Source organism: Pleuronectes platessa, chromosome 5, assembly GCF_947347685.1.
Source record: "Pleuronectes platessa chromosome 5, fPlePla1.1, whole genome shotgun sequence".
Taxonomy (NCBI): domain Eukaryota; kingdom Metazoa; phylum Chordata; class Actinopteri; order Pleuronectiformes; family Pleuronectidae; genus Pleuronectes; species Pleuronectes platessa.
This window is the reverse complement of record NC_070630.1, coordinates 18,968,380-18,992,998: the sequence shown is the minus strand read 5'-3', so window position 1 is coordinate 18,992,998 and position 24,619 is coordinate 18,968,380. Positions and strand designations below refer to the sequence as shown.

The 24,619-nt window shown below is 43.0% G+C and overlaps 24 non-coding genes across 24 annotated transcripts; all 24 read left to right on the top strand.

The window, feature by feature from the left end:
- Positions 1 to 851: 851 nt before the first annotated feature.
- On the top strand, positions 852 to 970 carry LOC128441044 (5S ribosomal RNA). The gene has a single exon (XR_008338740.1). It is a non-coding gene; the product is annotated as a 5S ribosomal RNA (ribosomal RNA).
- Positions 971 to 1,879: 909 nt separating this feature from the next.
- LOC128440946 (5S ribosomal RNA) lies at positions 1,880 to 1,998 on the top strand. Its single transcript, XR_008338653.1, has one exon. It is a non-coding gene; the product is annotated as a 5S ribosomal RNA (ribosomal RNA).
- A 909-nt stretch (positions 1,999 to 2,907) lies between these two features.
- LOC128441043 (5S ribosomal RNA) lies at positions 2,908 to 3,026 on the top strand. Its single transcript, XR_008338739.1, has one exon. It is a non-coding gene; the product is annotated as a 5S ribosomal RNA (ribosomal RNA).
- Positions 3,027 to 3,933: 907 nt separating this feature from the next.
- On the top strand, positions 3,934 to 4,052 carry LOC128441041 (5S ribosomal RNA). The gene has a single exon (XR_008338737.1). It is a non-coding gene; the product is annotated as a 5S ribosomal RNA (ribosomal RNA).
- Positions 4,053 to 4,961: 909 nt separating this feature from the next.
- On the top strand, positions 4,962 to 5,080 carry LOC128441040 (5S ribosomal RNA). The gene has a single exon (XR_008338736.1). It is a non-coding gene; the product is annotated as a 5S ribosomal RNA (ribosomal RNA).
- A 907-nt stretch (positions 5,081 to 5,987) lies between these two features.
- LOC128440955 (5S ribosomal RNA) lies at positions 5,988 to 6,107 on the top strand. Its single transcript, XR_008338661.1, has one exon. It is a non-coding gene; the product is annotated as a 5S ribosomal RNA (ribosomal RNA).
- Positions 6,108 to 7,014: 907 nt separating this feature from the next.
- On the top strand, positions 7,015 to 7,133 carry LOC128440964 (5S ribosomal RNA). The gene has a single exon (XR_008338670.1). It is a non-coding gene; the product is annotated as a 5S ribosomal RNA (ribosomal RNA).
- A 907-nt stretch (positions 7,134 to 8,040) lies between these two features.
- On the top strand, positions 8,041 to 8,159 carry LOC128441039 (5S ribosomal RNA). The gene has a single exon (XR_008338735.1). It is a non-coding gene; the product is annotated as a 5S ribosomal RNA (ribosomal RNA).
- Positions 8,160 to 9,068: 909 nt separating this feature from the next.
- Positions 9,069 to 9,187, top strand: LOC128441038 (5S ribosomal RNA). Its single transcript, XR_008338734.1, has one exon. It is a non-coding gene; the product is annotated as a 5S ribosomal RNA (ribosomal RNA).
- Positions 9,188 to 10,094: 907 nt separating this feature from the next.
- LOC128441037 (5S ribosomal RNA) lies at positions 10,095 to 10,213 on the top strand. Its single transcript, XR_008338733.1, has one exon. It is a non-coding gene; the product is annotated as a 5S ribosomal RNA (ribosomal RNA).
- A 907-nt stretch (positions 10,214 to 11,120) lies between these two features.
- Positions 11,121 to 11,239, top strand: LOC128441036 (5S ribosomal RNA). Its single transcript, XR_008338732.1, has one exon. It is a non-coding gene; the product is annotated as a 5S ribosomal RNA (ribosomal RNA).
- Positions 11,240 to 12,146: 907 nt separating this feature from the next.
- LOC128440973 (5S ribosomal RNA) lies at positions 12,147 to 12,265 on the top strand. Its single transcript, XR_008338678.1, has one exon. It is a non-coding gene; the product is annotated as a 5S ribosomal RNA (ribosomal RNA).
- A 907-nt stretch (positions 12,266 to 13,172) lies between these two features.
- On the top strand, positions 13,173 to 13,291 carry LOC128441035 (5S ribosomal RNA). Its single transcript, XR_008338731.1, has one exon. It is a non-coding gene; the product is annotated as a 5S ribosomal RNA (ribosomal RNA).
- A 907-nt stretch (positions 13,292 to 14,198) lies between these two features.
- Positions 14,199 to 14,317, top strand: LOC128441034 (5S ribosomal RNA). Its single transcript, XR_008338730.1, has one exon. It is a non-coding gene; the product is annotated as a 5S ribosomal RNA (ribosomal RNA).
- A 909-nt stretch (positions 14,318 to 15,226) lies between these two features.
- On the top strand, positions 15,227 to 15,345 carry LOC128441033 (5S ribosomal RNA). Its single transcript, XR_008338729.1, has one exon. It is a non-coding gene; the product is annotated as a 5S ribosomal RNA (ribosomal RNA).
- Positions 15,346 to 16,254: 909 nt separating this feature from the next.
- LOC128440945 (5S ribosomal RNA) lies at positions 16,255 to 16,373 on the top strand. The gene has a single exon (XR_008338652.1). It is a non-coding gene; the product is annotated as a 5S ribosomal RNA (ribosomal RNA).
- A 909-nt stretch (positions 16,374 to 17,282) lies between these two features.
- On the top strand, positions 17,283 to 17,401 carry LOC128441032 (5S ribosomal RNA). Its single transcript, XR_008338728.1, has one exon. It is a non-coding gene; the product is annotated as a 5S ribosomal RNA (ribosomal RNA).
- A 907-nt stretch (positions 17,402 to 18,308) lies between these two features.
- On the top strand, positions 18,309 to 18,427 carry LOC128441030 (5S ribosomal RNA). The gene has a single exon (XR_008338726.1). It is a non-coding gene; the product is annotated as a 5S ribosomal RNA (ribosomal RNA).
- A 907-nt stretch (positions 18,428 to 19,334) lies between these two features.
- LOC128441028 (5S ribosomal RNA) lies at positions 19,335 to 19,453 on the top strand. The gene has a single exon (XR_008338725.1). It is a non-coding gene; the product is annotated as a 5S ribosomal RNA (ribosomal RNA).
- Positions 19,454 to 20,360: 907 nt separating this feature from the next.
- On the top strand, positions 20,361 to 20,479 carry LOC128440963 (5S ribosomal RNA). The gene has a single exon (XR_008338669.1). It is a non-coding gene; the product is annotated as a 5S ribosomal RNA (ribosomal RNA).
- Positions 20,480 to 21,386: 907 nt separating this feature from the next.
- Positions 21,387 to 21,505, top strand: LOC128441027 (5S ribosomal RNA). Its single transcript, XR_008338724.1, has one exon. It is a non-coding gene; the product is annotated as a 5S ribosomal RNA (ribosomal RNA).
- A 907-nt stretch (positions 21,506 to 22,412) lies between these two features.
- On the top strand, positions 22,413 to 22,531 carry LOC128440962 (5S ribosomal RNA). Its single transcript, XR_008338668.1, has one exon. It is a non-coding gene; the product is annotated as a 5S ribosomal RNA (ribosomal RNA).
- Positions 22,532 to 23,438: 907 nt separating this feature from the next.
- Positions 23,439 to 23,557, top strand: LOC128441026 (5S ribosomal RNA). The gene has a single exon (XR_008338723.1). It is a non-coding gene; the product is annotated as a 5S ribosomal RNA (ribosomal RNA).
- Positions 23,558 to 24,453: 896 nt separating this feature from the next.
- LOC128441025 (5S ribosomal RNA) lies at positions 24,454 to 24,572 on the top strand. The gene has a single exon (XR_008338722.1). It is a non-coding gene; the product is annotated as a 5S ribosomal RNA (ribosomal RNA).
- The last annotated feature ends 47 nt before the right edge of the window (positions 24,573 to 24,619 follow it).

The following is a 24,619-nucleotide window of genomic DNA, read 5'->3' as shown; positions in this document are numbered from 1 at the left end:
GGAGAAACGTCATGGAAAGAGCAGGAAAGACTGGCCTTTGAAGAAAAGAAGGATATGGAACACACACACACATCATCACTGAAGGAAGAGAGTTAACATTCAAATGACTTTTGACATTCACACCACTGCTTTAGTCATGTACTAGTAACATATCCTTCTCAAAATGTCATTGTAGGAGCCGCATTTAAGTTTCTTATGATTTGAGTGACTCACTAATTTCTCCTTCTTTCCCACCTTTGCTGAGTGCACACCTGCGACAAGGGCTGATTGGTGCACCCCCTAAATAGGACACGGAAGTGCATGACGAGGAGAAGGCTGGCAAGCAGATACAGTTATTGGCCGTCTGTTTGTGAACTGTGCAACTTGATGTATATATGCATCCTTAATTTGTTATATTTTATTTACAATAAATGACGGCCAAAGGACGGCCTTGGACAGTCAAACTCTTACTCTTTTATTTGGACACAAACTGCGCGTCAAACAATGCCATCACCAGCTTTCTCCGTGTGGCAAAAGGACAACTTGGGATCTTGGGGTTATAGAAAAAACTCAACCACGTTTTTTTCCCCATAACAGTCATATTTGGAGAGAAGGATGAAAGAGCAGCGAGTTTACTCACCATTAAAAGAAGAAACAGTGTATGAAACCGTGACATTGTCACTGAAGGAAATCATTGAAAATTGTCATGATTTTTTTCTCTTGCAATATTGTGACGAAATTGCACCTTGAGCTTCTATTTCCTTGACATTAAATAACAATAAAACCCAGCTTCAATGTTCACAAAGCAACAATAGTCCTCATGATGGTGATGGTTCATATGTATAAATAAGGTGTTGTGCTCTGACTCCTTCGCTTACGGCCATACCACCCTGAACACGCCCGATCTCGTCCGATCTCGGAAGCTAAGCAGGGTCGGGCCTGGTTAGTACTTGGATGGGAGACCGCCTGGGAATACCAGGTGCTGTAAGCTTTTTCCAATTTTCTTTGCAACCAGCAGAGGGTGCTGCTGCTGCTGCTGCTGCTTCACAGGAGAAACGTCATGGAAAGAGCAGGAAAGACTGGCCTTTGAAGAAACGAAGGATATGGAACACACACACACATCATCACTGAAGGAAGAGAGTTAACATTCAAATGACTTTTGACATTCACACCACTGCTTTAGTCATGTACTAGTAACATATCCTTCTCAAAATGTCATTGTAGGAGCCGCATTTAAGTTTCTTATGATTTGAGTGACTCACTAATTTCTCCTTCTTTCCCACCTTTGCTGAGTGCACACCTGCGACAAGGGCTGATTGGTGCACCCCCTAAATAGGACACGGAAGTGCATGACGAGGAGAAGGCTGGCAAGCAGATACAGTTATTGGCCGTCTGTTTGTGAACTGTGCAACTTGATGTATATATGCATCCTTAATTTGTTATATTTTATTTACAATAAATGACGGCCAAAGGACGGCCTTGGACAGTCAAACTCTTACTCTTTTATTTGGACACAAACTGCGCGTCAAACAATGCCATCACCAGCTTTCTCCGTGTGGCAAAAGGACAACTTGGGATCTTGGGGTTATAGGAAAAACTCAACCACGTTTTTTTCCCCATAACAGTCATATTTGGAGAGAAGGATGAAAGAGCAGCGAGTTTACTCACCATTAAAAGAAGAAACAGTGTATGAAACCGTGACATTGTCACCGAAGGAAATCATTGAAAATTGTCATGATTTTTTTCTCTTGCAATATTGTGACGAAATTGCACCTTGAGCTTCTATTTCCTTGACATTAAATAACAATAAAACCCAGCTTCAATGTTCACAAAGCAACAATAGTCCTCATGATGGTGATGGTTCATATGTATAAATAAGGTGTTGTGCTCTGACTCCTTCGCTTACGGCCATACCACCCTGAACACGCCCGATCTCGTCCGATCTCGGAAGCTAAGCAGGGTCGGGCTTGGTTAGTACTTGGATGGGAGACCGCCTGGGAATACCAGGTGCTGTAAGCTTTTTCCAATTTTCTTTGCAACCAGCAGAGGGTGCTGCTGCTGCTGCTGCTGCTTCACAGGAGAAACGTCATGGAAAGAGCAGGAAAGACTGGCCTTTGAAGAAACGAAGGATATGGAACACACACACACATCATCACTGAAGGAAGAGAGTTAACATTCAAATGACTTTTGACATTCACACCACTGCTTTAGTCATGTACTAGTAACATATCCTTCTCAAAATGTCATTGTAGGAGCCGCATTTAAGTTTCTTATGATTTGAGTGACTCACTAATTTCTCCTTCTTTCCCACCTTTGCTGAGTGCACACCTGCGACAAGGGCTGATTGGTGCACCCCCTAAATAGGACACGGAAGTGCATGACGAGGAGAAGGCTGGCAAGCAGATACAGTTATTGGCCGTCTGTTTGTGAACTGTGCAACTTGATGTATATATGCATCCTTAATTTGTTATATTTTATTTACAATAAATGACGGCCAAAGGACGGCCTTGGACAGTCAAACTCTTACTCTTTTATTTGGACACAAACTGCGCGTCAAACAATGCCATCACCAGCTTTCTCCGTGTGGCAAAAGGACAACTTGGGATCTTGGGGTTATAGGAAAAACTCAACCACGTTTTTTTCCCCATAACAGTCATATTTGGAGAGAAGGATGAAAGAGCAGCGAGTTTACTCACCATTAAAAGAAGAAACAGTGTATGAAACCGTGACATTGTCACCGAAGGAAATCATTGAAAATTGTCATGATTTTTTTCTCTTGCAATATTGTGACGAAATTGCACCTTGAGCTTCTATTTCCTTGACATTAAATAACAATAAAACCCAGCTTCAATGTTCACAAAGCAACAATAGTCCTCATGATGGTGATGGTTCATATGTATAAATAAGGTGTTGTGCTCTGACTCCTTCGCTTACGGCCATACCACCCTGAACACGCCCGATCTCGTCCGATCTCGGAAGCTAAGCAGGGTCGGGCCTGGTTAGTACTTGGATGGGAGACCGCCTGGGAATACCAGGTGCTGTAAGCTTTTTCCAATTTTCTTTGCAACCAGCAGAGGGTGCTGCTGCTGCTGCTGCTGCTTCACAGGAGAAACGTCATGGAAAGAGCAGGAAAGACTGGCCTTTGAAGAAACGAAGGATATGGAACACACACACACATCATCACTGAAGGAAGAGAGTTAACATTCAAATGACTTTTGACATTCACACCACTGCTTTAGTCATGTACTAGTAACATATCCTTCTCAAAATGTCATTGTAGGAGCCGCATTTAAGTTTCTTATGATTTGAGTGACTCACTAATTTCTCCTTCTTTCCCACCTTTGCTGAGTGCACACCTGCGACAAGGGCTGATTGGTGCACCCCCTAAATAGGACACGGAAGTGCATGACGAGGAGAAGGCTGGCAAGCAGATACAGTTATTGGCCGTCTGTTTGTGAACTGTGCAACTTGATGTATATATGCATCCTTAATTTGTTATATTTTATTTACAATAAATGACGGCCAAAGGACGGCCTTGGACAGTCAAACTCTTACTCTTTTTTGGACACAAACTGCGCGTCAAACAATGCCATCACCAGCTTTCTCCGTGTGGCAAAAGGACAACTTGGGATCTTGGGGTTATAGGAAAAACTCAACCACGTTTTTTTCCCCATAACAGTCATATTTGGAGAGAAGGATGAAAGAGCAGCGAGTTTACTCACCATTAAAAGAAGAAACAGTGTATGAAACCGTGACATTGTCACTGAAGGAAATCATTGAAAATTGTCATGATTTTTTTCTCTTGCAATATTGTGACGAAATTGCACCTTGAGCTTCTATTTCCTTGACATTAAATAACAATAAAACCCAGCTTCAATGTTCACAAAGCAACAATAGTCCTCATGATGGTGATGGTTCATATGTATAAATAAGGTGTTGTGCTCTGACTCCTTCGCTTACGGCCATACCACCCTGAACACGCCCGATCTCGTCCGATCTCGGAAGCTAAGCAGGGTCGGGCCTGGTTAGTACTTGGATGGGAGACCGCCTGGGAATACCAGGTGCTGTAAGCTTTTTCCAATTTTCTTTGCAACCAGCAGAGGGTGCTGCTGCTGCTGCTGCTGCTTCACAGGAGAAACGTCATGGAAAGAGCAGGAAAGACTGGCCTTTGAAGAAACGAAGGATATGGAACACACACACACATCATCACTGAAGGAAGAGAGTTAACATTCAAATGACTTTTGACATTCACACCACTGCTTTAGTCATGTACTAGTAACATATCCTTCTCAAAATGTCATTGTAGGAGCCGCATTTAAGTTTCTTATGATTTGAGTGACTCACTAATTTCTCCTTCTTTCCCACCTTTGCTGAGTGCACACCTGCGACAAGGGCTGATTGGTGCACCCCCTAAATAGGACACGGAAGTGCATGACGAGGAGAAGGCTGGCAAGCAGATACAGTTATTGGCCGTCTGTTTGTGAACTGTGCAACTTGATGTATATATGCATCCTTAATTTGTTATATTTTATTTACAATAAATGACGGCCAAAGGACGGCCTTGGACAGTCAAACTCTTACTCTTTTATTTGGACACAAACTGCGCGTCAAACAATGCCATCACCAGCTTTCTCCGTGTGGCAAAAGGACAACTTGGGATCTTGGGGTTATAGGAAAAACTCAACCACGTTTTTTTCCCCATAACAGTCATATTTGGAGAGAAGGATGAAAGAGCAGCGAGTTTACTCACCATTAAAAGAAGAAACAGTGTATGAAACCGTGACATTGTCACCGAAGGAAATCATTGAAAATTGTCATGATTTTTTTCTCTTGCAATATTGTGACGAAATTGCACCTTGAGCTTCTATTTCCTTGACATTAAATAACAATAAAACCCAGCTTCAATGTTCACAAAGCAACAATAGTCCTCATGATGGTGATGGTTCATATGTATAAATAAGGTGTTGTGCTCTGACTCCTTCGCTTACGGCCATACCACCCTGAACACGCCCGATCTCGTCCGATCTCGGAAGCTAAGCAGGGTCGGGCCTGGTTAGTACTTGGATGGGAGACCGCCTGGGAATACCAGGTGCTGTAAGCTTTTTCCAATTTTCTTTGCAACCAGCAGAGGGTGCTGCTGCTGCTGCTGCTGCTTCACAGGAGAAACGTCATGGAAAGAGCAGGAAAGACTGGCCTTTGAAGAAACGAAGGATATGGAACACACACACACATCATCACTGAAGGAAGAGAGTTAACATTCAAATGACTTTTGACATTCACACCACTGCTTTAGTCATGTACTAGTAACATATCCTTCTCAAAATGTCATTGTAGGAGCCGCATTTAAGTTTCTTATGATTTGAGTGACTCACTAATTTCTCCTTCTTTCCCACCTTTGCTGAGTGCACACCTGCGACAAGGGCTGATTGGTGCACCCCCTAAATAGGACACGGAAGTGCATGACGAGGAGAAGGCTGGCAAGCAGATACAGTTATTGGCCGTCTGTTTGTGAACTGTGCAACTTGATGTATATATGCATCCTTAATTTGTTATATTTTATTTACAATAAATGACGGCCAAAGGACGGCCTTGGACAGTCAAACTCTTACTCTTTTTTGGACACAAACTGCGCGTCAAACAATGCCATCACCAGCTTTCTCCGTGTGGCAAAAGGACAACTTGGGATCTTGGGGTTATAGGAAAAACTCAACCACGGTTTTTTCCCCATAACAGTCATATTTGGAGAGAAGGATGAAAGAGCAGCGAGTTTACGCACCATTAAAAGAAGAAACAGTGTATGAAACCGTGACATTGTCACTGAAGGAAATCATTGAAAATTGTCATGATTTTTTTCTCTTGCAATATTGTGACGAAATTGCACCTTGAGCTTCTATTTCCTTGACATTAAATAACAATAAAACCCAGCTTCAATGTTCACAAAGCAACAATAGTCCTCATGATGGTGATGGTTCATATGTATAAATAAGGTGTTGTGCTCTGACTCCTTCGCTTACGGCCATACCACCCTGAACACGCCCGATCTCGTCCGATCTCGGGAAGCTAAGCAGGGTCGGGCCTGGTTAGTACTTGGATGGGAGACCGCCTGGGAATACCAGGTGCTGTAAGCTTTTTCCAATTTTCTTTGCAACCAGCAGAGGGTGCTGCTGCTGCTGCTGCTGCTTCACAGGAGAAACGTCATGGAAAGAGCAGGAAAGACTGGCCTTTGAAGAAACGAAGGATATGGAACACACACACACATCATCACTGAAGGAAGAGAGTTAACATTCAAATGACTTTTGACATTCACACCACTGCTTTAGTCATGTACTAGTAACATATCCTTCTCAAAATGTCATTGTAGGAGCCGCATTTAAGTTTCTTATGATTTGAGTGACTCACTAATTTCTCCTTCTTTCCCACCTTTGCTGAGTGCACACCTGCGACAAGAGCTGATTGGTGCACCCCCTAAATAGGACACGGAAGTGCATGACGAGGAGAAGGCTGGCAAGCAGATACAGTTATTGGCCGTCTGTTTGTGAAGTGTGCAACTTGATGTATATATGCATCCTTAATTTGTTATATTTTATTTACAATAAATGACGGCCAAAGGACGGCCTTGGACAGTCAAACTCTTACTCTTTTTTGGACACAAACTGCGCGTCAAACAATGCCATCACCAGCTTTCTCCGTGTGGCAAAAGGACAACTTGGGATCTTGGGGTTATAGGAAAAACTCAACCACGGTTTTTTCCCCATAACAGTCATATTTGGAGAGAAGGATGAAAGAGCAGCGAGTTTACGCACCATTAAAAGAAGAAACAGTGTATGAAACCGTGACATTGTCACTGAAGGAAATCATTGAAAATTGTCATGATTTTTTTCTCTTGCAATATTGTGACGAAATTGCACCTTGAGCTTCTATTTCCTTGACATTAAATAACAATAAAACCCAGCTTCAATGTTCACAAAGCAACAATAGTCCTCATGATGGTGATGGTTCATATGTATAAATAAGGTGTTGTGCTCTGACTCCTTCGCTTACGGCCATACCACCCTGAACACGCCCGATCTCGTCCGATCTGGGAAGCTAAGCAGGGTCGGGCCTGGTTAGTACTTGGATGGGAGACCGCCTGGGAATACCAGGTGCTGTAAGCTTTTTCCAATTTTCTTTGCAACCAGCAGAGGGTGCTGCTGCTGCTGCTGCTGCTTCACAGGAGAAACGTCATGGAAAGAGCAGGAAAGACTGGCCTTTGAAGAAACGAAGGATATGGAACACACACACACATCATCACTGAAGGAAGAGAGTTAACATTCAAATGACTTTTGACATTCACACCACTGCTTTAGTCATGTACTAGTAACATATCCTTCTCAAAATGTCATTGTAGGAGCCGCATTTAAGTTTCTTATGATTTGAGTGACTCACTAATTTCTCCTTCTTTCCCACCTTTGCTGAGTGCACACCTGCGACAAGGGCTGATTGGTGCACCCCCTAAATAGGACACGGAAGTGCATGACGAGGAGAAGGCTGGCAAGCAGATACAGTTATTGGCCGTCTGTTTGTGAACTGTGCAACTTGATGTATATATGCATCCTTAATTTGTTATATTTTATTTACAATAAATGACGGCCAAAGGACGGCCTTGGACAGTCAAACTCTTACTCTTTTTTGGACACAAACTGCGCGTCAAACAATGCCATCACCAGCTTTCTCCGTGTGGCAAAAGGACAACTTGGGATCTTGGGGTTATAGGAAAAACTCAACCACGTTTTTTTCCCCATAACAGTCATATTTGGAGAGAAGGATGAAAGAGCAGCGAGTTTACTCACCATTAAAAGAAGAAACAGTGTATGAAACCGTGACATTGTCACTGAAGGAAATCATTGAAAATTGTCATGATTTTTTTCTCTTGCAATATTGTGACGAAATTGCACCTTGAGCTTCTATTTCCTTGACATTAAATAACAATAAAACCCAGCTTCAATGTTCACAAAGCAACAATAGTCCTCATGATGGTGATGGTTCATATGTATAAATAAGGTGTTGTGCTCTGACTCCTTCGCTTACGGCCATACCACCCTGAACACGCCCGATCTCGTCCGATCTCGGAAGCTAAGCAGGGTCGGGCCTGGTTAGTACTTGGATGGGAGACCGCCTGGGAATACCAGGTGCTGTAAGCTTTTTCCAATTTTCTTTGCAACCAGCAGAGGGTGCTGCTGCTGCTGCTGCTGCTTCACAGGAGAAACGTCATGGAAAGAGCAGGAAAGACTGGCCTTTGAAGAAACGAAGGATATGGAACACACACACACATCATCACTGAAGGAAGAGAGTTAACATTCAAATGACTTTTGACATTCACACCACTGCTTTAGTCATGTACTAGTAACATATCCTTCTCAAAATGTCATTGTAGGAGCCGCATTTAAGTTTCTTATGATTTGAGTGACTCACTAATTTCTCCTTCTTTCCCACCTTTGCTGAGTGCACACCTGCGACAAGGGCTGATTGGTGCACCCCCTAAATAGGACACGGAAGTGCATGACGAGGAGAAGGCTGGCAAGCAGATACAGTTATTGGCCGTCTGTTTGTGAACTGTGCAACTTGATGTATATATGCATCCTTAATTTGTTATATTTTATTTACAATAAATGACGGCCAAAGGACGGCCTTGGACAGTCAAACTCTTACTCTTTTATTTGGACACAAACTGCGCGTCAAACAATGCCATCACCAGCTTTCTCCGTGTGGCAAAAGGACAACTTGGGATCTTGGGGTTATAGGAAAAACTCAACCACGTTTTTTTCCCCATAACAGTCATATTTGGAGAGAAGGATGAAAGAGCAGCGAGTTTACTCACCATTAAAAGAAGAAACAGTGTATGAAACCGTGACATTGTCACCGAAGGAAATCATTGAAAATTGTCATGATTTTTTTCTCTTGCAATATTGTGACGAAATTGCACCTTGAGCTTCTATTTCCTTGACATTAAATAACAATAAAACCCAGCTTCAATGTTCACAAAGCAACAATAGTCCTCATAATGGTGATGGTTCATATGTATAAATAAGGTGTTGTGCTCTGACTCCTTCGCTTACGGCCATACCACCCTGAACACGCCCGATCTCGTCCGATCTCGGAAGCTAAGCAGGGTCGGGCCTGGTTAGTACTTGGATGGGAGACCGCCTGGGAATACCAGGTGCTGTAAGCTTTTTCCAATTTTCTTTGCAACCAGCAGAGGGTGCTGCTGCTGCTGCTGCTGCTTCACAGGAGAAACGTCATGGAAAGAGCAGGAAAGACTGGCCTTTGAAGAAACGAAGGATATGGAACACACACACACATCATCACTGAAGGAAGAGAGTTAACATTCAAATGACTTTTGACATTCACACCACTGCTTTAGTCATGTACTAGTAACATATCCTTCTCAAAATGTCATTGTAGGAGCCGCATTTAAGTTTCTTATGATTTGAGTGACTCACTAATTTCTCCTTCTTTCCCACCTTTGCTGAGTGCACACCTGCGACAAGGGCTGATTGGTGCACCCCCTAAATAGGACACGGAAGTGCATGACGAGGAGAAGGCTGGCAAGCAGATACAGTTATTGGCCGTCTGTTTGTGAACTGTGCAACTTGATGTATATATGCATCCTTAATTTGTTATATTTTATTTACAATAAATGACGGCCAAAGGACGGCCTTGGACAGTCAAACTCTTACTCTTTTTTGGACACAAACTGCGCGTCAAACAATGCCATCACCAGCTTTCTCCGTGTGGCAAAAGGACAACTTGGGATCTTGGGGTTATAGGAAAAACTCAACCACGGTTTTTTCCCCATAACAGTCATATTTGGAGAGAAGGATGAAAGAGCAGCGAGTTTACGCACCATTAAAAGAAGAAACAGTGTATGAAACCGTGACATTGTCACTGAAGGAAATCATTGAAAATTGTCATGATTTTTTTCTCTTGCAATATTGTGACGAAATTGCACCTTGAGCTTCTATTTCCTTGACATTAAATAACAATAAAACCCAGCTTCAATGTTCACAAAGCAACAATAGTCCTCATGATGGTGATGGTTCATATGTATAAATAAGGTGTTGTGCTCTGACTCCTTCGCTTACGGCCATACCACCCTGAACACGCCCGATCTCGTCCGATCTCGGAAGCTAAGCAGGGTCGGGCCTGGTTAGTACTTGGATGGGAGACCGCCTGGGAATACCAGGTGCTGTAAGCTTTTTCCAATTTTCTTTGCAACCAGCAGAGGGTGCTGCTGCTGCTGCTGCTGCTTCACAGGAGAAACGTCATGGAAAGAGCAGGAAAGACTGGCCTTTGAAGAAACGAAGGATATGGAACACACACACACATCATCACTGAAGGAAGAGAGTTAACATTCAAATGACTTTTGACATTCACACCACTGCTTTAGTCATGTACTAGTAACATATCCTTCTCAAAATGTCATTGTAGGAGCCGCATTTAAGTTTCTTATGATTTGAGTGACTCACTAATTTCTCCTTCTTTCCCACCTTTGCTGAGTGCACACCTGCGACAAGAGCTGATTGGTGCACCCCCTAAATAGGACACGGAAGTGCATGACGAGGAGAAGGCTGGCAAGCAGATACAGTTATTGGCCGTCTGTTTGTGAAGTGTGCAACTTGATGTATATATGCATCCTTAATTTGTTATATTTTATTTACAATAAATGACGGCCAAAGGACGGCCTTGGACAGTCAAACTCTTACTCTTTTTTGGACACAAACTGCGCGTCAAACAATGCCATCACCAGCTTTCTCCGTGTGGCAAAAGGACAACTTGGGATCTTGGGGTTATAGGAAAAACTCAACCACGGTTTTTTCCCCATAACAGTCATATTTGGAGAGAAGGATGAAAGAGCAGCGAGTTTACGCACCATTAAAAGAAGAAACAGTGTATGAAACCGTGACATTGTCACTGAAGGAAATCATTGAAAATTGTCATGATTTTTTTCTCTTGCAATATTGTGACGAAATTGCACCTTGAGCTTCTATTTCCTTGACATTAAATAACAATAAAACCCAGCTTCAATGTTCACAAAGCAACAATAGTCCTCATGATGGTGATGGTTCATATGTATAAATAAGGTGTTGTGCTCTGACTCCTTCGCTTACGGCCATACCACCCTGAACACGCCCGATCTCGTCCGATCTCGGAAGCTAAGCAGGGTCGGGCCTGGTTAGTACTTGGATGGGAGACCGCCTGGGAATACCAGGTGCTGTAAGCTTTTTCCAATTTTCTTTGCAACCAGCAGAGGGTGCTGCTGCTGCTGCTGCTGCTTCACAGGAGAAACGTCATGGAAAGAGCAGGAAAGACTGGCCTTTGAAGAAACGAAGGATATGGAACACACACACACATCATCACTGAAGGAAGAGAGTTAACATTCAAATGACTTTTGACATTCACACCACTGCTTTAGTCATGTACTAGTAACATATCCTTCTCAAAATGTCATTGTAGGAGCCGCATTTAAGTTTCTTATGATTTGAGTGACTCACTAATTTCTCCTTCTTTCCCACCTTTGCTGAGTGCACACCTGCGACAAGGGATGATTGGTGCACCCCCTAAATAGGACACGGAAGTGCATGACGAGGAGAAGGCTGGCAAGCAGATACAGTTATTGGCCGTCTGTTTGTGAACTGTGCAACTTGATGTATATATGCATCCTTAATTTGTTATATTTTATTTACAATAAATGACGGCCAAAGGACGGCCTTGGACAGTCAAACTCTTACTCTTTTTTGGACACAAACTGCGCGTCAAACAATGCCATCACCAGCTTTCTCCGTGTGGCAAAAGGACAACTTGGGATCTTGGGGTTATAGGAAAAACTCAACCACGGTTTTTTCCCCATAACAGTCATATTTGGAGAGAAGGATGAAAGAGCAGCGAGTTTACGCACCATTAAAAGAAGAAACAGTGTATGAAACCGTGACATTGTCACTGAAGGAAATCATTGAAAATTGTCATGATTTTTTTCTCTTGCAATATTGTGACGAAATTGCACCTTGAGCTTCTATTTCCTTGACATTAAATAACAATAAAACCCAGCTTCAATGTTCACAAAGCAACAATAGTCCTCATGATGGTGATGGTTCATATGTATAAATAAGGTGTTGTGCTCTGACTCCTTCGCTTACGGCCATATCACCCTGAACACGCCCGATCTCGTCCGATCTGGGAAGCTAAGCAGGGTCGGGCCTGGTTAGTACTTGGATGGGAGACCGCCTGGGAATACCAGGTGCTGTAAGCTTTTTCCAATTTTCTTTGCAACCAGCAGAGGGTGCTGCTGCTGCTGCTGCTGCTTCACAGGAGAAACGTCATGGAAAGAGCAGGAAAGACTGGCCTTTGAAGAAACGAAGGATATGGAACACACACACACATCATCACTGAAGGAAGAGAGTTAACATTCAAATGACTTTTGACATTCACACCACTGCTTTAGTCATGTACTAGTAACATATCCTTCTCAAAATGTCATTGTAGGAGCCGCATTTAAGTTTCTTATGATTTGAGTGACTCACTAATTTCTCCTTCTTTCCCACCTTTGCTGAGTGCACACCTGCGACAAGGGCTGATTGGTGCACCCCCTAAATAGGACACGGAAGTGCATGACGAGGAGAAGGCTGGCAAGCAGATACAGTTATTGGCCGTCTGTTTGTGAACTGTGCAACTTGATGTATATATGCATCCTTAATTTGTTATATTTTATTTACAATAAATGACGGCCAAAGGACGGCCTTGGACAGTCAAACTCTTACTCTTTTTTGGACACAAACTGCGCGTCAAACAATGCCATCACCAGCTTTCTCCGTGTGGCAAAAGGACAACTTGGGATCTTGGGGTTATAGGAAAAACTCAACCACGGTTTTTTCCCCATAACAGTCATATTTGGAGAGAAGGATGAAAGAGCAGCGAGTTTACGCACCATTAAAAGAAGAAACAGTGTATGAAACCGTGACATTGTCACTGAAGGAAATCATTGAAAATTGTCATGATTTTTTTCTCTTGCAATATTGTGACGAAATTGCACCTTGAGCTTCTATTTCCTTGACATTAAATAACAATAAAGCCCAGCTTCAATGTTCACAAAGCAACAATAGTCCTCATGATGGTGATGGTTCATATGTATAAATAAGGTGTTGTGCTCTGACTCCTTCGCTTACGGCCATACCACCCTGAACACGCCCGATCTCGTCCGATCTCGGAAGCTAAGCAGGGTCGGGCCTGGTTAGTACTTGGATGGGAGACCGCCTGGGAATACCAGGTGCTGTAAGCTTTTTCCAATTTTCTTTGCAACCAGCAGAGGGTGCTGCTGCTGCTGCTGCTGCTTCACAGGAGAAACGTCATGGAAAGAGCAGGAAAGACTGGCCTTTGAAGAAACGAAGGATATGGAACACACACACACATCATCACTGAAGGAAGAGAGTTAACATTCAAATGACTTTTGACATTCACACCACTGCTTTAGTCATGTACTAGTAACATATCCTTCTCAAAATGTCATTGTAGGAGCCGCATTTAAGTTTCTTATGATTTGAGTGACTCACTAATTTCTCCTTCTTTCCCACCTTTGCTGAGTGCACACCTGCGACAAGGGCTGATTGGTGCACCCCCTAAATAGGACACGGAAGTGCATGACGAGGAGAAGGCTGGCAAGCAGATACAGTTATTGGCCGTCTGTTTGTGAACTGTGCAACTTGATGTATATATGCATCCTTAATTTGTTATATTTTATTTACAATAAATGACGGCCAAAGGACGGCCTTGGACAGTCAAACTCTTACTCTTTTTTGGACACAAACTGCGCGTCAAACAATGCCATCACCAGCTTTCTCCGTGTGGCAAAAGGACAACTTGGGATCTTGGGGTTATAGGAAAAACTCAACCACGGTTTTTTCCCCATAACAGTCATATTTGGAGAGAAGGATGAAAGAGCAGCGAGTTTACGCACCATTAAAAGAAGAAACAGTGTATGAAACCGTGACATTGTCACTGAAGGAAATCATTGAAAATTGTCATGATTTTTTTCTCTTGCAATATTGTGACGAAATTGCACCTTGAGCTTCTATTTCCTTGACATTAAATAACAATAAAACCCAGCTTCAATGTTCACAAAGCAACAATAGTCCTCATGATGGTGATGGTTCATATGTATAAATAAGGTGTTGTGCTCTGACTCCTTCGCTTACGGCCATACCACCCTGAACACGCCCGATCTCGTCCGATCTCGGAAGCTAAGCAGGGTCGGGCCTGGTTAGTACTTGGATGGGAGACCGCCTGGGAATACCAGGTGCTGTAAGCTTTTTCCAATTTTCTTTGCAACCAGCAGAGGGTGCTGCTGCTGCTGCTGCTGCTTCACAGGAGAAACGTCATGGAAAGAGCAGGAAAGACTGGCCTTTGAAGAAAAGAAGGATATGGAACACACACACACATCATCACTGAAGGAAGAGAGTTAACATTCAAATGACTTTTGACATTCACACCACTGCTTTAGTCATGTACTAGTAACATATCCTTCTCAAAATGTCATTGTAGGAGCCGCATTTAAGTTTCTTATGATTTGAGTGACTCACTAATTTCTCCTTCTTTCCCACCTTTGCTGAGTGCACACCTGCGACAAGGGCTGATTGGTGCACCCCCTAAATAGGACACGGAAGTGCATGACGAGGAGAAGGCTGGCAAGCAGATACAGTTATTGGCCGTCTGTTTGTGAACTGTGCAACTTGATGTATATATGCATCCTTAATTTGTTATATTTTATTTACAATAAATGACGGCCAAAGGACGGCCTTGGACAGTCAAACTCTTACTCTTTTATTTGGACACAAACTGCGCGTCAAACAATGCCATCACCAGCTTTCTCCGTGTGGCAAAAGGACAACTTGGGATCTTGGGGTTATAGAAAAAACTCAACCACGTTTTTTTCCCCATAACAGTCATATTTGGAGAGAAGGATGAAAGAGCAGCGAGTTTACTCACCATTAAAAGAAGAAACAGTGTATGAAACCGTGACATTGTCACTGAAGGAAATCATTGAAAATTGTCATGATTTTTTTCTCTTGCAATATTGTGACGAAATTGCACCTTGAGCTTCTATTTCCTTGACATTAAATAACAATAAAACCCAGCTTCAATGTTCACAAAGCAACAATAGTCCTCATGATGGTGATGGTTCATATGTATAAATAAGGTGTTGTGCTCTGACTCCTTCGCTTACGGCCATACCACCCTGAACACGCCCGATCTCGTCCGATCTCGGAAGCTAAGCAGGGTCGGGCCTGGTTAGTACTTGGATGGGAGACCGCCTGGGAATACCAGGTGCTGTAAGCTTTTTCCAATTTTCTTTGCAACCAGCAGAGGGTGCTGCTGCTGCTGCTGCTGCTTCACAGGAGAAACGTCATGGAAAGAGCAGGAAAGACTGGCCTTTGAAGAAACGAAGGATATGGAACACACACACACATCATCACTGAAGGAAGAGAGTTAACATTCAAATGACTTTTGACATTCACACCACTGCTTTAGTCATGTACTAGTAACATATCCTTCTCAAAATGTCATTGTAGGAGCCGCATTTAAGTTTCTTATGATTTGAGTGACTCACTAATTTCTCCTTCTTTCCCACCTTTGCTGAGTGCACACCTGCGACAAGGGCTGATTGGTGCACCCCCTAAATAGGACACGGAAGTGCATGACGAGGAGAAGGCTGGCAAGCAGATACAGTTATTGGCCGTCTGTTTGTGAACTGTGCAACTTGATGTATATATGCATCCTTAATTTGTTATATTTTATTTACAATAAATGACGGCCAAAGGACGGCCTTGGACAGTCAAACTCTTACTCTTTTATTTGGACACAAACTGCGCGTCAAACAATGCCATCACCAGCTTTCTCCGTGTGGCAAAAGGACAACTTGGGATCTTGGGGTTATAGGAAAAACTCAACCACGTTTTTTTCCCCATAACAGTCATATTTGGAGAGAAGGATGAAAGAGCAGCGAGTTTACTCACCATTAAAAGAAGAAACAGTGTATGAAACCGTGACATTGTCACCGAAGGAAATCATTGAAAATTGTCATGATTTTTTTCTCTTGCAATATTGTGACGAAATTGCACCTTGAGCTTCTATTTCCTTGACATTAAATAACAATAAAACCCAGCTTCAATGTTCACAAAGCAACAATAGTCCTCATGATGGTGATGGTTCATATGTATAAATAAGGTGTTGTGCTCTGACTCCTTCGCTTACGGCCATACCACCCTGAACACGCCCGATCTCGTCCGATCTCGGAAGCTAAGCAGGGTCGGGCTTGGTTAGTACTTGGATGGGAGACCGCCTGGGAATACCAGGTGCTGTAAGCTTTTTCCAATTTTCTTTGCAACCAGCAGAGGGTGCTGCTGCTGCTGCTGCTGCTTCACAGGAGAAACGTCATGGAAAGAGCAGGAAAGACTGGCCTTTGAAGAAACGAAGGATATGGAACACACACACACATCATCACTGAAGGAAGAGAGTTAACATTCAAATGACTTTTGACATTCACACCACTGCTTTAGTCATGTACTAGTAACATATCCTTCTCAAAATGTCATTGTAGGAGCCGCATTTAAGTTTCTTATGATTTGAGTGACTCACTAATTTCTCCTTCTTTCCCACCTTTGCTGAGTGCACACCTGCGACAAGGGCTGATTGGTGCACCCCCTAAATAGGACACGGAAGTGCATGACGAGGAGAAGGCTGGCAAGCAGATACAGTTATTGGCCGTCTGTTTGTGAACTGTGCAACTTGATGTATATATGCATCCTTAATTTGTTATATTTTATTTACAATAAATGACGGCCAAAGGACGGCCTTGGACAGTCAAACTCTTACTCTTTTATTTGGACACAAACTGCGCGTCAAACAATGCCATCACCAGCTTTCTCCGTGTGGCAAAAGGACAACTTGGGATCTTGGGGTTATAGGAAAAACTCAACCACGGTTTTTTCCCCATAACAGTCATATTTGGAGAGAAGGATGAAAGAGCAGCGAGTTTACGCACCATTAAAAGAAGAAACAGTGTATGAAACCGTGACATTGTCACTGAAGGAAATCATTGAAAATTGTCATGATTTTTTTCTCTTGCAATATTGTGACGAAATTGCACCTTGAGCTTCTATTTCCTTGACATTAAATAACAATAAAACCCAGCTTCAATGTTCACAAAGCAACAATAGTCCTCATGATGGTGATGGTTCATATGTATAAATAAGGTGTTGTGCTCTGACTCCTTCGCTTACGGCCATACCACCCTGAACACGCCCGATCTCGTCCGATCTCGGAAGCTAAGCAGGGTCGGGCCTGGTTAGTACTTGGATGGGAGACCGCCTGGGAATACCAGGTGCTGTAAGCTTTTTCCAATTTTCTTTGCAACCAGCAGAGGGTGCTGCTGCTGCTGCTGCTGCTTCACAGGAGAAACGTCATGGAAAGAGCAGGAAAGACTGGCCTTTGAAGAAACGAAGGATATGGAACACACACACACATCATCACTGAAGGAAGAGAGTTAACATTCAAATGACTTTTGACATTCACACCACTGCTTTAGTCATGTACTAGTAACATATCCTTCTCAAAATGTCATTGTAGGAGCCGCATTTAAGTTTCTTATGATTTGAGTGACTCACTAATTTCTCCTTCTTTCCCACCTTTGCTGAGTGCACACCTGCGACAAGAGCTGATTGGTGCACCCCCTAAATAGGACACGGAAGTGCATGACGAGGAGAAGGCTGGCAAGCAGATACAGTTATTGGCCGTCTGTTTGTGAAGTGTGCAACTTGATGTATATATGCATCCTTAATTTGTTATATTTTATTTACAATAAATGACGGCCAAAGGACGGCCTTGGACAGTCAAACTCTTACTCTTTTTTGGACACAAACTGCGCGTCAAACAATGCCATCACCAGCTTTCTCCGTGTGGCAAAAGGACAACTTGGGATCTTGGGGTTATAGGAAAAACTCAACCACGGTTTTTTCCCCATAACAGTCATATTTGGAGAGAAGGATGAAAGAGCAGCGAGTTTACGCACCATTAAAAGAAGAAACAGTGTATGAAACCGTGACATTGTCACTGAAGGAAATCATTGAAAATTGTCATGATTTTTTTCTCTTGCAATATTGTGACGAAATTGCACCTTGAGCTTCTATTTCCTTGACATTAAATAACAATAAAACCCAGCTTCAATGTTCACAAAGCAACAATAGTCCTCATGATGGTGATGGTTCATATGTATAAATAAGGTGTTGTGCTCTGACTCCTTCGCTTACGGCCATACCACCCTGAACACGCCCGATCTCGTCCGATCTCGGAAGCTAAGCAGGGTCGGGCCTGGTTAGTACTTGGATGGGAGACCGCCTGGGAATACCAGGTGCTGTAAGCTTTTTCCAATTTTCTTTGCAACCAGCAGAGGGTGCTGCTGCTGCTGCTGCTGCTTCACAGGAGAAACGTCATGGAAAGAGCAGGAAAGACTGGCCTTTGAAGAAACGAAGGATATGGAACACACACACACATCATCACTGAAGGAAGAGAGTTAACATTCAAATGACTTTTGACATTCACACCACTGCTTTAGTCATGTACTAGTAACATATCCTTCTCAAAATGTCATTGTAGGAGCCGCATTTAAGTTTCTTATGATTTGAGTGACTCACTAATTTCTCCTTCTTTCCCACCTTTGCTGAGTGCACACCTGCGACAAGAGCTGATTGGTGCACCCCCTAAATAGGACACGGAAGTGCATGACGAGGAGAAGGCTGGCAAGCAGATACAGTTATTGGCCGTCTGTTTGTGAAGTGTGCAACTTGATGTATATATGCATCCTTAATTTGTTATATTTTATTTACAATAAATGACGGCCAAAGGACGGCCTTGGACAGTCAAACTCTTACTCTTTTTTGGACACAAACTGCGCGTCAAACAATGCCATCACCAGCTTTCTCCGTGTGGCAAAAGGACAACTTGGGATCTTGGGGTTATAGGAAAAACTCAACCACGGTTTTTTCCCCATAACAGTCATATTTGGAGAGAAGGATGAAAGAGCAGCGAGTTTACGCACCATTAAAAGAAGAAACAGTGTATGAAACCGTGACATTGTCACTGAAGGAAATCATTGAAAATTGTCATGATTTTTTTCTCTTGCAATATTGTGACGAAATTGCACCTTGAGCTTCTATTTCCTTGACATTAAATAACAATAAAACCCAGCTTCAATGTTCACAAAGCAACAATAGTCCTCATGATGGTGATGGTTCATATGTATAAATAAGGTGTTGTGCTCTGACTCCTTCGCTTACGGCCATACCACCCTGAACACGCCCGATCTCGTCCGATCTCGGAAGCTAAGCAGGGTCGGGCCTGGTTAGTACTTGGATGGGAGACCGCCTGGGAATACCAGGTGCTGTAAGCTTTTTCCAATTTTCTTTGCAACCAGCAGAGGGTGCTGCTGCTGCTGCTGCTGCTTCACAGGAGAAACGTCATGGAAAGAGCAGGAAAGACTGGCCTTTGAAGAAACGAAGGATATGGAACACACACACACATCATCACTGAAGGAAGAGAGTTAACATTCAAATGACTTTTGACATTCACACCACTGCTTTAGTCATGTACTAGTAACATATCCTTCTCAAAATGTCATTGTAGGAGCCGCATTTAAGTTTCTTATGATTTGAGTGACTCACTAATTTCTCCTTCTTTCCCACCTTTGCTGAGTGCACACCTGCGACAAGGGATGATTGGTGCACCCCCTAAATAGGACACGGAAGTGCATGACGAGGAGAAGGCTGGCAAGCAGATACAGTTATTGGCCGTCTGTTTGTGAACTGTGCAACTTGATGTATATATGCATCCTTAATTTGTTATATTTTATTTACAATAAATGACGGCCAAAGGACGGCCTTGGACAGTCAAACTCTTACTCTTTTTTGGACACAAACTGCGCGTCAAACAATGCCATCACCAGCTTTCTCCGTGTGGCAAAAGGACAACTTGGGATCTTGGGGTTATAGGAAAAACTCAACCACGGTTTTTTCCCCATAACAGTCATATTTGGAGAGAAGGATGAAAGAGCAGCGAGTTTACGCACCATTAAAAGAAGAAACAGTGTATGAAACCGTGACATTGTCACTGAAGGAAATCATTGAAAATTGTCATGATTTTTTTCTCTTGCAATATTGTGACGAAATTGCACCTTGAGCTTCTATTTCCTTGACATTAAATAACAATAAAACCCAGCTTCAATGTTCACAAAGCAACAATAGTCCTCATGATGGTGATGGTTCATATGTATAAATAAGGTGTTGTGCTCTGACTCCTTCGCTTACGGCCATACCACCCTGAACACGCCCGATCTCGTCCGATCTGGGAAGCTAAGCAGGGTCGGGCCTGGTTAGTACTTGGATGGGAGACCGCCTGGGAATACCAGGTGCTGTAAGCTTTTTCCAATTTTCTTTGCAACCAGCAGAGGGTGCTGCTGCTGCTGCTGCTGCTTCACAGGAGAAACGTCATGGAAAGAGCAGGAAAGACTGGCCTTTGAAGAAACGAAGGATATGGAACACACACACACATCATCACTGAAGGAAGAGAGTTAACATTCAAATGACTTTTGACATTCACACCACTGCTTTAGTCATGTACTAGTAACATATCCTTCTCAAATGGTCATTGTAGGAGCCGCATTTAAGTTTCTTATGATTTGAGTGACTCACTAATTTCTCCTTCTTTCCCACCTTTGCTGAGTGCACACCTGCGACAAGGGCTGATTGGTGCACCCCCTAAATAGGACACGGAAGTGCATGACGAGGAGAAGGCTGGCAAGCAGATACAGTTATTGGCCGTCTGTTTGTGAACTGTGCAACTTGATGTATATATGCATCCTTAATTTGTTATATTTTATTTACAATAAATGACGGCCAAAGGACGGCCTTGGACAGTCAAACTCTTACTCTTTTTTGGACACAAACTGCGCGTCAAACAATGCCATCACCAGCTTTCTCCGTGTGGGAAAAGGACAACTTGGGATCTTGGGGTTATAGGAAAAACTCAACCACGGTTTTTTCCCCATAACAGTCATATTTGGAGAGAAGGATGAAAGAGCAGCGAGTTTACGCACCATTAAAATAAGAAACAGTGTATGAAACCGTGACATTGTCACTGAAGGAAATCATTGAAAATTGTCATGATTTTTTTCTCTTGCAATATTGTGACGAAATTGCACCTTGAGCTTCTATTTCCTTGACATTAAATAACAATAAAGCCCAGCTTCAATGTTCACAAAGCAACAATAGTCCTCATGATGGTGATGGTTCATATGTATAAATAAGGTGTTGTGCTCTGACTCCTTCGCTTACGGCCATACCACCCTGAACACGCCCGATCTCGTCCGATCTCGGAAGCTAAGCAGGGTCGGGCCTGGTTAGTACTTGGATGGGAGACCGCCTGGGAATACCAGGTGCTGTAAGCTTTTTCCAATTTTCTTTGCAACCAGCAGAGGGTGCTGCTGCTGCTGCTGCTGCTTCACAGGAGAAACGTCATGGAAAGAGCAGGAAAGACTGGCCTTTGAAGAAACGAAGGATATGGAACACACACACACATCATCACTGAAGGAAGAGAGTTAACATTCAAATGACTTTTGACATTCACACCACTGCTTTAGTCATGTACTAGTAACATATCCTTCTCAAAATGTCATTGTAGGAGCCGCATTTAAGTTTCTTATGATTTGAGTGACTCACTAATTTCTCCTTCTTTCCCACCTTTGCTGAGTGCACACCTGCGACAAGGGCTGATTGGTGCACCCCCTAAATAGGACACGGAAGTGCATGACGAGGAGAAGGCTGGCAAGCAGATACAGTTATTGGCCGTCTGTTTGTGAACTGTGCAACTTGATGTATATATGCATCCTTAATTTGTTATATTTTATTTACAATAAATGACGGCCAAAGGACGGCCTTGGACAGTCAAACTCTTACTCTTTTTTGGACACAAACTGCGCGTCAAACAATGCCATCACCAGCTTTCTCCGTGTGGCAAAAGGACAACTTGGGATCTTGGGGTTATAGGAAAAACTCAACCACGGTTTTTTCCCCATAACAGTCATATTTGGAGAGAAGGATGAAAGAGCAGCGAGTTTACGCACCATTAAAAGAAGAAACAGTGTATGAAACCGTGACATTGTCACTGAAGGAAATCATTGAAAATTGTCATGATTTTTTTCTCTTGCAATATTGTGACGAAATTGCACCTTGAGCTTCTATTTCCTTGACATTAAATAACAATAAAACCCAGCTTCAATGTTCACAAAGCAACAATAGTCCTCATGATGGTGATGGTTCATATGTATAAATAAGGTGTTGTGCTCTGACTCCTTCGCTTACGGCCATACCACCCTGAACACGCCCGATCTCGTCCGATCTGGGAAGCTAAGCAGGGTCGGGCCTGGTTAGTACTTGGATGGGAGACCGCCTGGGAATACCAGGTGCTGTAAGCTTTTTCCAATTTTCTTTGCAACCAGCAGAGGGTGCTGCTGCTGCTGCTGCTGCTTCACAGGAGAAACGTCATGGAAAGAGCAGGAAAGACTGGCCTTTGAAGAAACGAAGGATATGGAACACACACACACATCATCACTGAAGGAAGAGAGTTAACATTCAAATGACTTTTGACATTCACACCACTGCTTTAGTCATGTACTAGTAACATATCCTTCTCAAATGGTCATTGTAGGAGCCGCATTTAAGTTTCTTATGATTTGAGTGACTCACTAATTTCTCCTTCTTTCCCACCTTTGCTGAGTGCACACCTGCGACAAGGGCTGATTGGTGCACCCCCTAAATAGGACACGGAAGTGCATGACGAGGAGAAGGCTGGCAAGCAGATACAGTTATTGGCCGTCTGTTTGTGAACTGTGCAACTTGATGTATATATGCATCCTTAATTTGTTATATTTTATTTACAATAAATGACGGCCAAAGGACGGCCTTGGACAGTCAAACTCTTACTCTTTTTTGGACACAAACTGCGCGTCAAACAATGCCATCACCAGCTTTCTCCGTGTGGGAAAAGGACAACTTGGGATCTTGGGGTTATAGGAAAAACTCAACCACGGTTTTTTCCCCATAACAGTCATATTTGGAGAGAAGGATGAAAGAGCAGCGAGTTTACGCACCATTAAAATAAGAAACAGTGTATGAAACCGTGACATTGTCACTGAAGGAAATCATTGAAAATTGTCATGATTTTTTTCTCTTGCAATATTGTGACGAAATTGCACCTTGAGCTTCTATTTCCTTGACATTAAATAACAATAAAGCCCAGCTTCAATGTTCACAAAGCAACAATAGTCCTCATGATGGTGATGGTTCATATGTATAAATAAGGTGTTGTGCTCTGACTCCTTCGCTTACGGCCATACCACCCTGAACACGCCCGATCTCGTCCGATCTCGGAAGCTAAGCAGGGTCGGGCCTGGTTAGTACTTGGATGGGAGACCGCCTGGGAATACCAGGTGCTGTAAGCTTTTTCCAATTTTCTTTGCAACCAGCAGAGGGTGCTGCTGCTGCTGCTGCTGCTTCACAGGAGAAACGTCATGGAAAGAGCAGGAAAGACTGGCCTTTGAAGAAACGAAGGATATGGAACACACACACACATCATCACTGAAGGAAGAGAGTTAACATTCAAATGACTTTTGACATTCACACCACTGCTTTAGTCATGTACTAGTAACATATCCTTCTCAAAATGTCATTGTAGGAGCCGCATTTAAGTTTCTTATGATTTGAGTGACTCACTAATTTCTCCTTCTTTCCCACCTTTGCTGAGTGCACACCTGCGACAAGGGCTGATTGGTGCACCCCCTAAATAGGACACGGAAGTGCATGACGAGGAGAAGGCTGGCAAGCAGATACAGTTATTGGCCGTCTGTTTGTGAACTGTGCAACTTGATGTATATATGCATCCTTAATTTGTTATATTTTATTTACAATAAATGACGGCCAAAGGACGGCCTTGGACAGTCAAACTCTTACTCTTTTTTGGACACAAACTGCGCGTCAAACAATGCCATCACCAGCTTTCTCCGTGTGGCAAAAGGACAACTTGGGATCTTGGGGTTATAGGAAAAACTCAACCACGGTTTTTTCCCCATAACAGTCATATTTGGAGAGAAGGATGAAAGAGCAGCGAGTTTACGCACCATTAAAAGAAGAAACAGTGTATTTTCATACTGAAGGAAATCATTGAAAATTGTCATGATTTTTTTCTCTTGCAATATTGTGACGAAATTGCACCTTGAGCTTCTATTTCCTTGACATTAAATAACAATAAAACCCAGCTTCAATGTTCACAAAGCAACAATAGTCCTCATGATGGTGATGGTTCATATGTATAAATAAGGTGTTGTGCTCTGACTCCTTCGCTTACGGCCATACCACCCTGAACACGCCCGATCTCGTCCGATCTCGGAAGCTAAGCAGGGTCGGGCCTGGTTAGTACTTGGATGGGAGACCGCCTGGGAATACCAGGTGCTGTAAGCTTTTTCCAATTTTCTTTGCAACCAGCAGAGGGTGCTGCTGCTGCTGCT